The sequence below is a fragment of the Alligator sinensis genome, unplaced genomic scaffold (assembly GCF_000455745.1).
Source record: "Alligator sinensis unplaced genomic scaffold, ASM45574v1 scaffold48_1, whole genome shotgun sequence".
In the NCBI taxonomy this organism is placed as follows: domain Eukaryota; kingdom Metazoa; phylum Chordata; order Crocodylia; family Alligatoridae; genus Alligator; species Alligator sinensis.
In genome coordinates, this window is record NW_005842541.1 from 416,638 (window position 1) to 429,296 (window position 12,659).

General features: G+C 45.8%; 1 protein-coding gene across 1 annotated transcript in view; it reads left to right on the forward strand.

Annotated features, from left to right (window-relative positions):
- The window catches only part of LOC106722672 (protein FAM78B), a 15,035-nt gene extending 4,173 nt beyond the window's left edge, over positions 1-10,862 (forward strand). The window contains exons 3-4 of the transcript XR_001358672.2: positions 9,138-9,278; positions 10,231-10,862. The gene's annotated coding sequence lies outside the window, so the exon portion shown is untranslated. The remainder of the gene's footprint in view (positions 1-9,137; positions 9,279-10,230) is intronic.
- Positions 10,863-12,659: the final 1,797 nt, after the last annotated feature.

A 12,659-nucleotide genomic window follows, 5' to 3' on the forward strand; every position in this document is an offset into this window, starting at 1 on the left:
AGGATGGTTGTTCGTGAAAATTCCTCAGTGGTTTTCCCATTCTGTAGCAACAGGATGGTAGCTTTTATGAAGAATGCTTGGACTTGTGTGTCTGTGAGTGAAATGGTGCCTCTAGTCAGCCATTGGTGTGTAACTGGATCTGTTTGGGAAATGTTCTCTTTGGGAACTGCCTTGCAGTTTTCTCACTGTTGAGGCTGTTTGGGAGATTACTGAATCTTTCTGTCTTTTTCTTTACCGCTTGCAATTTCTTCAGTACCTGGGTTCAGTAACATCCCTGGTGGCTGTGGAGATGATGATATGTCATAATGAGAGGGGAGAGAAATGCTATGGATTATAGCTTATGGCATTTCCTTCTTTTCCTCCTTCCTCTGAGAGAATTTCTCTTTTCTTGCCCAGCCCCATTCCCAGAAAGGATTAATTATGATAGTATATGTTAAACTTCTGGTTGCTGGACAGCCTTTAGGGGCAGTTGTTCCTCAAGGGGGAAGCAGTGCAAATGATTAGGTTCATTCAGCAAAAACGGATTGACGCATATGTTGGCCTTGACCCCATATGCTGCATGTGCACACAGGCTGAACCCAGTGCTGCTCATACTGCATACAACATTGGGTCTGTCCACAATGGGAATGGGCTGTGCCAGAGCCAGCACAGCGGGCCAATCTGGCAGGGCATCATTTAAGCCCTATGTGCTGCATGCAGCATGTGCTGGTTCTGGGGCATGGGCTTCCTGCATGTGTTGCCCTGGACTGATCCTCTGTACTGCTTGCAGTGCTGGGTCTGGGGCACATGTGCACAGTGAGCCCCAGGGCTGGTGTGTACTACACACTGCATGTGCACTAGACCCAGTGCCGGGGGTGCTGCACAGGAAGTCCTTCCTGATCCGCTCACAGACCTGCCCAGTGTCCAGGCTTGCAAGGCTAGATGAGTTTGATATCCCTGGCCTACATGGAGGCATCTTGTTCTCTTCCTTAGTACAGTGCTGCTGTTTTGCTGTATCTTGCCATGGAGAAACTGCCCCTGCCTTGGGCTCTGGCAAAATCGGGGTTACACAGAGCCCCCAAGGGTGTGTTTGGGTGTCAGCCATGCTCTGGAGCCCTGCCTCTCTGCAGGTAAAGGTCCTCTCTTTTGGTGCAGCAGGGGCTATTCCAGCCTGATGACGACAAGGTCATGCCTGGGTCTTTGGAGCAAAAATCACTAGAAATAAGGAGTTGGGTTCTCCTGGCCAGAATAGAATTTTTTTTAGCTGCTGAAGGAAAGAGACTGGCAGGCCTCATCCTTCCAAAGATTAAGTGTGTGCGCCCTGAAACCTGTTGGCATGGTTTTTCCTCCACCCTTGCTAAAGGGCTGTCTGGACAAGGTCCCCCACCCTGGACTTTGTTGCCGTTATAGGAGCCTCTTGGATACAATCTCCCTCTGTGGAGGAGTGGAAAGAGTACTGCTGTCTTCTGCAGGAATTAATCCTGTCCAAGTCAGCCTCAACGTATGCAGTCAGCAGCTTGCCCTGCAGTCTCGCGGTTACAGCTCCTGTGTCCTGCATCTTGCGCAGCCAGAGCCCAAGTAACTTTTCCATTCTCAGAGGGTATCGTGGCCCCCAGCGTTTGGCTAATGCCTATATATGGACTGCACTGCTAGGCTTCCACAGGGTACCACAAAAGGCCAAGTCTGCCCCCTTCCCACACAGTTGATTGTAATCTGCCCTAGACTCACTAAGACAGTGGTTCTCAACATTTTTTGTACCAGGACCCATTTGTAAACATCAGTGACCAGTCCTGACCCAGTGCCTCTCACTCCCTACCTGTTGCTCCTAGGCCCCAGCTCCCCAGAGTTTGGGGCAGGGATGGGGAGTGGGGGACATGGGGGTCTCCAAGCAGCCCCTTGCAGGTTGGAACTTTGCCAGCCTGCAAGGGAAAAGCCATGGTTTCCTGTGTTTTTTCCCATCCATTTTTTAAGTTGATGGGTCCATTTTTAAAGTTTGTTTGTGACCCTTTCATATATTCTCGCAACCTACTTTTGGGTCACGACCCACCGGTTGAGAAACACTGCTCTAAGAGGCAGGAGGTTTCAGAACTGAGCATGTGCAGAATTTTCCCCAAATCTTCAGCTCTCTTGTGCTTTCCATGGGGCAGAGTGTTTGTTACATTCAGAAGCAGAGGATTTCCAGACCCCCTTCTCTTCCTACCCCCACACTTGTTACATGTAGTTCTCAGACTTCCTTCCAGTCCCCTTGCTTTTGCTTCTTGATTTATTATTTTCTGTAGCATTTAATTATACATTTCTTATTTTTTTATACAGGAAACATTGAATATTGAAACCATGCCCAGTGTTTTCGGATACAGTGCCCTAGTTCGTGGAGGGTCTGACAATAGTGCATATTGCTGGGGTTCAGTGTGTCAGAAAATCAACCTGCTTGTTTGGATGTCAAATCCAGATGTAGTCATCAAAAAGAGCTACTTGAAGTTTTTTGTAGGATAGAGAGATTTTTTGGGAGTAGGGAATGGGCTTCTTTGATGAAACTTTTACAGAAAAACTGCTAAGTTGATTAGTTTTTCCTATTGGTGGTATTTTCTGTGATTTTCTTTTAGACTGAAATTTCACCAGAATGGTTTTTGAAATGGCTCTGTCATTGAAAATGAAGGTTTTGGAAATCTTTCAAAAGTTTTCAATCATTTTGGTAAAAAGAAAAAAGACCCTCAATGTTTGATAAATAGCCATTTCAACAGCAACATGGAGTCCACTTCAGAACTTTTAACATTTGTGTTTCACTGCCCCTTGTAATCTCTTCAGCAGAGAACGTGGACCTCAAGCAGTAGGATTCTTTGAAAGCAGGGCTGTCCAATACATTTGGCCTCGGGTGGCCAGATTCGGATCATGGGGCCTCTCATGGGCCAGATGACCCACCTCTAGTGGCAGACAGTGGCTTGTCAATGCATCTGCTGTAACTGCTGCATTGGCATGACTCTGGAACCAAGGTGGACATTTTCCCCTCACCCCGCTCCCCCCTTTTCTCTTGTCACTGATTTCAGTCACCAATGGTGACTGAAGACCCCACATTTGCCAGCAGACAGTAGGGTGCAGGAATGAACAGTGACAGAGTTTACCCTGTGGGTTCCTGATCCATGCCAGCACAGTGGCTCTAGCAGATGCTTTGACAAGCCCTAAGGGATGCCAGTTGAGCAGCCCTGTTCTAAAGCATGTTAAAGATACTGGCCCAGGTTCTGAACTGGTGTAAATGATTTGAGTGAATTTAAGTCAAGGGAGGCTTTAAATTGAGGTGCTGTCTCTGACCCTCGTGTCTCCCCATAGTGCAAGCTCTGAAGCCTATGGGCTTTGTGATGCTCCTCAACCCGGGTTCCCTGTCCAGTCATCTTAAAGTCCATGCTCTGCCTTTTGGCTCTGGAGGTTTGGGAGAGGGGGCAGACAGTTTGGGAAGAATGTTTGTCCCCATTTTGGGGATAATTCCCTAGTATCAGCCACCAATCTTAGTACCAGTAAAACACATGAGAGAGACAACCACTGATGAAGTTAGTGTTCTAGGAGTGGCGCTCAAATAAAAGAGATTCTATGTGATGGGAGTTTCATACCTGCGAGGTCTGGAATCAGTCCTGTGCAGCTATCATGGAGGGAAATGCTGTGATAGCTGTGAGGCTGGGCAAACAGTTTAATACTGCTGCTTTTGGGAATGACCTTGCAAAGCACATGAGAGAGCAGAAATAATGCCAGGCAGTCATTCTGATCTGGCTAGGGGCTGCGCAGTCTCATTAAACCAGAACAAAGTCAGTTTAGAAACATTTCAGAAGTTAAGCTTGTGCTTGGTGCACAAAAGATGTGACGGCGTGTGCCCTCGGAGCTGCAAGAGAAGTTAAAGCCCTGGGGGCAGCCAAAAACATCTAGTTAATCGAGCTCTCTGGGATAAAAAGCTAGCAGTAGGAAACATTAGTTTCACTGACTGGGCATTGCTTTCCATAGTTCCCCTGTGGTCTGGTGGCTGTTTCCTCAGCAGGAAATCTGCCTCTTCAAAGCCAGGTTGTCAAAAAAGCTCCTCAACCAGAAGTGCATGGTTTTCTGTTGGTTTTGTGTGCGTGATGGTGGGGATTTTCCATTGTTCCCAAGAATAGCTGCTCAAATGCAGGATGCTGTTGAATATCTAGATCCTTCTGTAGGTACTGAGCCTTTGTGAAAATTCTGGCCTGTGCAATAGGAATATTTGTTTTCTACTGGCTAAGTTTGCTATTGGCTTTTGATTTTTCAGATAGTCAGATGCCACTCTTATGGCTTGTTTTGGAGTATTGCCTGGTAGACCATATCTGGTGCTGTGAGCTAGCTTTGGAAAAGCCCTGCATGGTTAATGGTTTGTGCCCAATTTCTAGCTCTCTTGAGGATTAGTTTTGGTGAGGAAAGGTGTTTGCATAAATCCTATGCATCCTCTACTTGAGGGAGGCAGTATCTGACTCAGGATTTCCATCAGCTACACATCTATGCCTTCAGCTGCTTTTCTGAGTCAGTTGGTGTTGCTTAGGCTTGCAGCTGCAGAGGATGATCACGGCCAGATAACCTGTTCTGCAGCTGTGTTTTAGGATGTTTGTAAGCTTTGTTTGCCATACCAAAACCAGGGTGAATTCCAAGCCCCATTAAGCTCCATTGGGGTTTTGCCAAATGACTCCAGCAGAGTCAAAGTTTTATTCTTTAATACTTGAATGGTGTTCAGTCCTGGACTAAGCTTTTTCCTACAGAAGCCTGGGAAAGTACTGAAAGAGGGTAAAGATCATACCAGACTCTTAGAGATTCAGGATATAGGGAAGAAAGCTCTGACAGAGTTTTGCTTATTTAGTAACATTCTCTTACTTATTTTTGTGCTTAGTTTTATCTTCACTTGAGGTGTTTGTTTAATGGGAGGATGGCGAGTTCCAAATGGAATGGCTGCAGTTGGACAGTAGGATCTGGGATAGAAAAAGAATCCAAGTACAGTGTGTCTGGCTTTTTCATCTCCTAGAATAACACTAGGTTCAAGAGGCAAAGTCTTGGTACCTTGAGTAACCTAGGGTGTGGGGTCTCACCTCTGGAATTATTTTTCCTGCAAGGTGGGAGGGAATCTGGGGGATGTCCTTCTGGTCCATCATCTCAGCGCATTGTACTGAGTCAGTGGCTGAACTTGGAGCAGATGCTGGAGCCTGTGCTGGTGCCACAGGATCTGCATGCAGGGTGTTAATGTTTTCTCATTCTTCTGCCTTGCACTTTTGTCCCCATTCACCCCTCTTAAAGGCTGGATGTTTTCCCATTCTTGATTAAAGGATTTGATTTGAATCATTTCCCAGGAACTTTTCCATAAGGACATGGGATTATTTGATCTGCTGTTGGTGGAGAGGCATGAATCAGGAGCTGCTACACAAGCTGCAGCTGTATCCACATTTCAGGCCAGACTCTTCCCAGTGTAAACCAGCATAGCTTGCCTGACTTCAGTGGTATTAATTGATATTTACACCAACTGGGGAATCTGGCTTGGCAAGTTTTGCTCCTCATGCCTCCCTTACGTGTTGATTTTGCTCAGGTCTCCCAAACTCTAGAGGGCAGTGACTCAAGAGGTAGGTTCTGTTTCTTGACTAATTTCCATTGCTCATGAAAATCAGAACCTAGCTGGCCCTACCCAGGTGCAGGGGAGGTTTCCCATCTTCTCAGTCCTGCAGTAGCATCTCCTGCTCTGCATCAACCCTTTCTGTTCTAGTCCAATGACTGCCAACCCAGTCTGCAAACCAACCTTGGCCCTCACCTGCCCCACCTCCTCTGGTTCCTACCTTGGGACTTTCCAAAATTGGAATGGTCGATCACAACTGTCTGCATGGGCATATGTGAGCAACATGCACCCCACCCTAAGATCAGAGGCCCAACAGGCATTGTTTGTTTGTAACCAAAGATAAACTTAACACCAGGGCATGTAGAGCATGTTGGCTAGTGTATTTCTTTACTATATCGCACCAGCTGCTTCCTTTTTATATATATGAAGTAGGAAGGTTTATGCAGAATTAAAGTGGAGTCCAACAGTAGTGACTAGAGTAGAAAATGGACATGTGTGTATACCAGATACTAATTAATGAGACCCTTAATACCAAATATTCACTTTTCCTGGCTACTTTGTTTTCTGAGAGTTTTGTTTTCAACTTTGCTCTTCAATGAGTTTTTTGCCTCTGTATTCCTGAACATGGATCAGGACAAATCTCCCACTTGGATCATAGACAGGCACAAAAAGGGAGACCAGCCCACCAACTGTTACTGCTGACTTAGTGAAGGGACAATTGGAGGGACTGGATGTGTTTAAGTCAGCAGGCCTGGATGATCTTCATCCAAGGGCACTGAAGGAATTGGCCAGTGTCATAGCAGAGCCACTGGCATGGCTGTTTGAGCACTCTTGGGGCTCATGGCAGGGCCCAGGGGACTGGAAAAGGGCCAATATGGTCCCTATTTTCAAGAAGGGGAGGAAGACCAGACGGGTAACTGTAGACTAGTTAGTCTCCCCTCTATCCTCAGGAAAACCTTTGAAAAAATTATTAAGGATCACATTTGTGGGAGTCCAGTGGGAAAAACAGTGCTGAAGGGCAACCAGCATGGATTTGTAGCGGGTAGATTCTGCCTGACTAAACTTGTTTCATTTTATGACCAGGTCACAAAATGCTTAGACATAGGAATTGAGGTAGAGGTGATCTACTTAAATTTTAAGAAGGCCTTTGATAAGGTATCTCATCTATTTGCACAGATAAACTGAGCAGCTGTGATGTAGATGATTACATGGTCAGGTGGGTGGCAAATTGCCTTAGGGGGTCACACCCAGAGAGTGGTGGTGGATGGGTCAGTATTGACCTGGAAAGATGTGGGCAGCGGAGTCCCGCGAAGCTCGGTCTTTGGACCTGTGCTGTTCAATATCTTCATCAGTGACTTGGATGAGGGTGTGGAGAGCACTCTCTCCAAATTTGCAGATGATACCAAATTATGGGGTAAAGTTAACACGCTAGAGGGTAGGGAACAAATCCAGGTGGATCTGGACAGGATGGAAAAGTGGGCAGAACAGAATAGGATGCAGTTCAATAAGGACAAGTGCAGCACATTTACAGGCTGGGGGATGACTTCAGCAGCACAGCAGTGGAAAGGGATCTTGGAATCATTGTTGACACCAAGATGAACGTGAGTTGTCGATGTGACGAAGCGATCAGTAAAGCTAACTGCACTTTATCATGCATTAGCAGGTGCATGACAAACAGGTCTAGGGAGGTGATACTTCCCCTTTATGTGGCCGTGGTCAGGCTGCAGTTGGAGTACTGCGTCCAGTTTTGGGCGCAACACTTCAAGAGGGATGTGGACAACCTTGAGAGGGTTCAGAGGAAGGCCACTCGTATGGTTAGGGGCCTGCAAGTAAAGCCCTAGGAGGAGAGATTGAGGGCTGAGGTGATCTTGTGGCTGCCTATAAAATCGGGGGGTGGGGGGCAGCAAGAAATAAGAGATTCTCTGTTTACCAGGGCACCCCTTGGAGTAACTAGGAACAACGGTCGCAAACTGACGGAGAGCCTTTTTACGGCGAGGGTTGCCAGAATCTGGAATGGGCTTCCAAGGGAGGTGGGGCTCTCCCCTACACTGGGGGTCTTTAAGAGGAGGTGGACATGCACCTGGATGGACTAGTCTGACCCCAGCATTCTTTCCTGCCTAGGGCAAGGGGTTGGACTCTGCTAAGGTCCCTTCGGACCCAAACATCTATGAATCTGTGAAACTGAAGATCTTAAAATGCTCGTCAAGTGCATTGAGCTGGAAGCTCTAAATAGAGTGAATGTAGGATACCTTATGAAAATAATTTTCCCCTCTACCTACTCAGTTTTTAAGAAGCTACTACAGTGGTCACTGCCAGTTAGGAAGAAAGCTGTAATGGCATTTATAGGTTAATAAGGAAACTTTTCTTTTTTAAATGTCAATTTGTACATAAAGGGTCAAACGTGGGACTCTGTATATCTGTAGCAAGTTGGCCCTGAAATTCACCTGCTGTATAACCTTCTATCCAGCATGTTAATTCATAGCTCATGGAGCTAGTGAGGAAGGATCTGTTCCAGGGAGCCTTTCCCTCAAGGGAATGATGGCAAATGACAACTTTTGTCCTGATGCTAACTGTGGAAAATAGGGCCTTTCCTGTGAGGGAGTGTTGAAAAGTTCATGAAAGTCCTGAGCTACTTTGCTTTAGGCTGAACAAAAACTTCACAGAGAAGTAGAGTTACAAGAGTTACAAGATTCCACTTGTGAGGAAACTGAAGCGATAATGCATGGCTGAGTGGGGGAATCATACCTGACCCTGGTGTATTTTAAGGATGGAGGGTCTGTGATGACCACACTTCATGATGTCCTTTTAATAAGTCAGTGGCTATGTCATGTTCCTGCATAATTATATCTTCCCCACGTAGGCATCTAACTCTTTTAGAGAATGGCTAAGTGGTGAAAAGACAGACCTAGGTTCTCTTTCCAATTCTGCCGCTTATTCATTGCATCACTTGGGCAACTCTCTTACTATATTTACATGTATAAAACATGTACATTTTCCCCATAAGAATAGCTTTCTAATATTAGGGTGCATGTTTTAAGTGAAGAAGCTGATTTCTGTCCTGGAATGGAGGCATAGGGACATTGGAATGGCTGCCAGGAGCTGCATCCCACTAGCTGCATGGAGGAGATGCAGAGTTTGCTGTTCAGCCAAAATGTAGAGATTTAACCGTATCACAAGCAGTGCCAAATTGGCAGCAGCTTTTGCCTGAGCAGCCGGAAGCTGCTGCTCATTTGGCAGTGGCTGTTATGGGGTTAAACCTTTAGCTTCTGATGAATAGACTTGCCCTTGCACCAATTGGCTAGAATTCAGTTGCCTGGAAAAAAAAATTTCTCCATTCTGCCTTCCCAAAAGAAGGTTTATACTTATTTTGGGTGGGGGGAGTAAGAAAATATGGTAACTTTATTTTTCATGTGAAATAAGGTGCTAGTTCTCCAAAGCAGGGGAGTTTTTGAGATTGAATTAATCTCTAAAGCACTTTGAATTCTGTGGATAGAAGGCACTATGCAAGTACCAAGCATCAACACAATGAATACCTATTTTATTGATACATTCATGCATATTTCTCTAGGCGTTTCTGTCTCCCTAGCTTTGGATTTCCTATGGCACCATTGAATTCAAGCTCTCTACAATAAAATATGAAGCAAACAAGAACATGTTGCAGGGGAGGCCCTTCAGCTCTGAAGGTATCCAGAGCTATGACAACAGACAGGTACACAATTCAAAGGATGTGCCCTAAGCAGATAAATTTCCTCTAATCCATTGCAATCCTCCCCCAGCTTTTGTCCTCAAGGTGAAAAGCATCCTACTTTCACAGCATCTTAAGCTGAGCAGCATTTAGAGAAGCAGAGCAAATTTGTTGCTGTTGTGTGTGCATGCATGTGGAAGAGGGAGAATTGATAGCTTGTCTCATCAGAAGCTACTGGACATGTATAAGGGTGAGATTGCAGTAGAACGCTTCATGTTTCTCCATTGCTGGATGTTTTCTACTGCCTGCTAGTGCTACTCTACCTTTTATTTCAGGTTGTGTTTTTTTTTAATGCCTTTGGGGAAAAGCTCATTTTCTTTTGATTCCTCAGAGCTGTGTTCACATTTGGATCTCAGCTGGGCTTAGTTACTTGACAGCCAAAAACGAGCCAACTCAAAATGGAACTGAGCTCTGTACAGTAGGAGTAGACAGGCCCCTAGCATTGAAGATATTGAAATCGGCAGGAATTGGGTGCCATAGTTATTTTGGCCCTGATCCAATGCCGCTGAAGTCAAGTAGGAGTCTTGGCCTTGACTTCAAAGGGATTGATGCTTGCCTTGAGCAGTGACATCGTGCCCAGATACAGTGCCCTCAAGGCTTTCTGGTATTATGGTGAACCTCAAGGTCAGATTGTGTGTCATCAAGCCCCTAGAGAAGCAATGTCCTGGTGTGATGCCATCCCATAGGAAACAGTAGGCTGGAAGGTTTCCTATTTGAAATGCTTATGGTTTCCTTCCCCGTTCCCATTACTGTAGCCAGCATCTTGTATCTCAGGGAGGGACAGGGGATCCAGGTCGTGGAAAAGTGCACCTACCTACGTTCTCCTATTTCTGGGGTCCAGCCAACATACAAGACCATTCACTAGGGCCTCACACGTTGGACTACTTTTTTCCTTTGCTGCTTTTCATTTTCACAGCTGTGCCTGTCGCTGAGTTCCACTGGCAGCATGAAATTACCACCCTGAAAGCAGCTCTTGAAGCAGTGCCAGCTGCCCAGAAGCAGGAAGCACCATGAGCCTCACAAGAGAGCCTGTTCTTACTCGCTGTCTAGGCAAATTGATGTTGAGCCTGGAGTGAGAATTTAAAACCATTGCCACTGAAAGCCACATGCCTGCCTGAGACCATTTAGAGCTGTGCTGTGGCAACTGTGCATTGAAACCCTGACGCCTGTCGCACACCCTTTATGCCAAGGGTGTCAAACTAGTTGGGCCTCATAGGCCAGATCCAGATCATAAAGTGTCCTGCAAGCCAGATAACCTGTGAGTGATAGTGGTGGCATTAATCTCCTCACTGTTTTGGTGTGCCTCTGCTGCTTGCCCCTTCTTTTCCCCTGCTGCTGATTTTAGTCACCAGGGATGACTAAAAACCCCAACTGTGGCAGCACATAAGGACTAGGGAGTAAGGGAGGCAAACAGTGTTAACTCCTGAGTTCTGAAGCTGTGGTGAAACAGCAAGGATTAATGCCACCACCACAAGGACTCTGGCAGCTCGTGGCATTGAGTCCTATAGGCCATATCTGGCCCACAGAGATGTGTTGTCCATCCCATGAGAACCCTGAGGCCAGATGATGGAGTCTGCAGGCTGGATCTAGTCCACGGGCTGTATGTTTGACACCCCTGTTATTCTACGGTTACCCTAGAGGAGTTTTCATAAACAATGTGCATGTGTGTGTGCGCACATGTTCTGTAATGCCTCTGTGTGTGTGTGTGTGTGTGTGCGCGCGCGCGCGTGCACGCACGCGTCACACCCAATGTAACACTGTTTTAGGAGTGGACTCACTGGGGGCGCAGGGAGCCTTCCTGCAACCAGAATGGCAATCAAAGCCACTCAAGGAGACTGTCCCATGTATGTGCAAGCTGTTTTATGTATTTATTTATTTACTTGTACTTATTTATTGTATTTATTTATTTATTTATTTGCATTTTATTTAATGTTATGTTTATAAAATGGAGGCCATAGCAAACGCCTGTAGCCACTCTAAATGGTTTTTTTTTTCTTTTCTTTTTTTGTGGGGGAGGTCCTCTTAAAAGGCCTGTGTGGGCTGCATCAAGAGACTCGCACAGAGAGAAGTTTAATTCCTGTACATTGCTTGTTGTCGTAAGTTTGTAACCTACCTCCCATATTTCCTTCACAACATCATTTGAGGAGAAACGAACAAAAAAAAAAAAAAAAGAGTAGATATGCCAGTATAAATTGATATCGTCCTCCTCCCCCTTTGACCTCTTTTTTTTCTAGCATGCTGAAATTCCCTCCCCCTACACATCACTTCCTTCCTCCCCTGACTATTCTCATTCTGTTCTCCATGTCCTCCTATTTGTTTATCAGCCTGATCTTCCTTTTTTATTCCTCCTTGACTCACGCTGTATTGGATGTTGCCAATTTCCGGAGATGATGTTAAAAGCAAGAGTGTGTGGGTGTCACTATGGAGAGAAAAGGAAAGGGGTGGGGGGAAGAACTGGGTATTTCTGCTGCCGCACAGGGAAGATCAGAAGGAAGAGGAGATGAAAGCTGGTTTTGCAGAGTGCCTTAAAAAATGACTTTCACAACTAGGGGGTTCTGATTCTTCTGTCCTTGGATGTTGTTGAAAACTCAAACAAATGTTGCATTTCACTTCTCTGGGATTAAAACAAAAACTGAGTATGTATTGCAAAGAAAAGTGGTGGCTTTTTTTTTCTCCTTGATTGTGTGGGGGTGGGGGTGGGGGTGGTAGTTTGTGCAGGTGTCTCGGGGAACAAGCCATGCAACGGACATTGGGAGAATTCAGGCTGCCTTTGGAAGGAAAATGTGCAGCTTTAAAATCAAGTTGTGTGGAGCCAGAGAAACAAGTGTTCGTGGGCAGAGTGAAGAAGCTTCTTTGGCTTTGCCATGTTTCACTGGTTGGCTTTTGGCTTTGCCTGCCCCAGGCCTCCAGTGGCTCCATTTTTATGCCAGCCCCCAAAGTTCTTTTTGATCCAAACTGCAGAGGCGGGGGGTGTTGCAAAGCATTCTCCTTTTGAGGCTCCATCTCACAAATCCTAATCCCAACCCAGGGTGCGTTTTGGATCCCCATTCTGCTTTATTCAAACCTCTGGGTTCAAAGATGCTGGTGGGTGGGAGGATGGGTTCAAATATGGGTTCTGACTTTGGTCCTCTTGCCTGACTAATGTGGAGTGCTGGTTATTGTCACCTCTTACTTGATTGTACTAATTTGAGTTGTTTCATATTTTCCTGTGATATGCAAGAAGGAAAAGAGGTTCCTACAGGAGAAGCCCTCAGTGTGGCTGCAACATTTGTGAGGAATTTTGTGAATGGAGGTCTCAGTTCAGCAACAGCCTTAAAATGCTTAACTTGAAACATACTTATGACA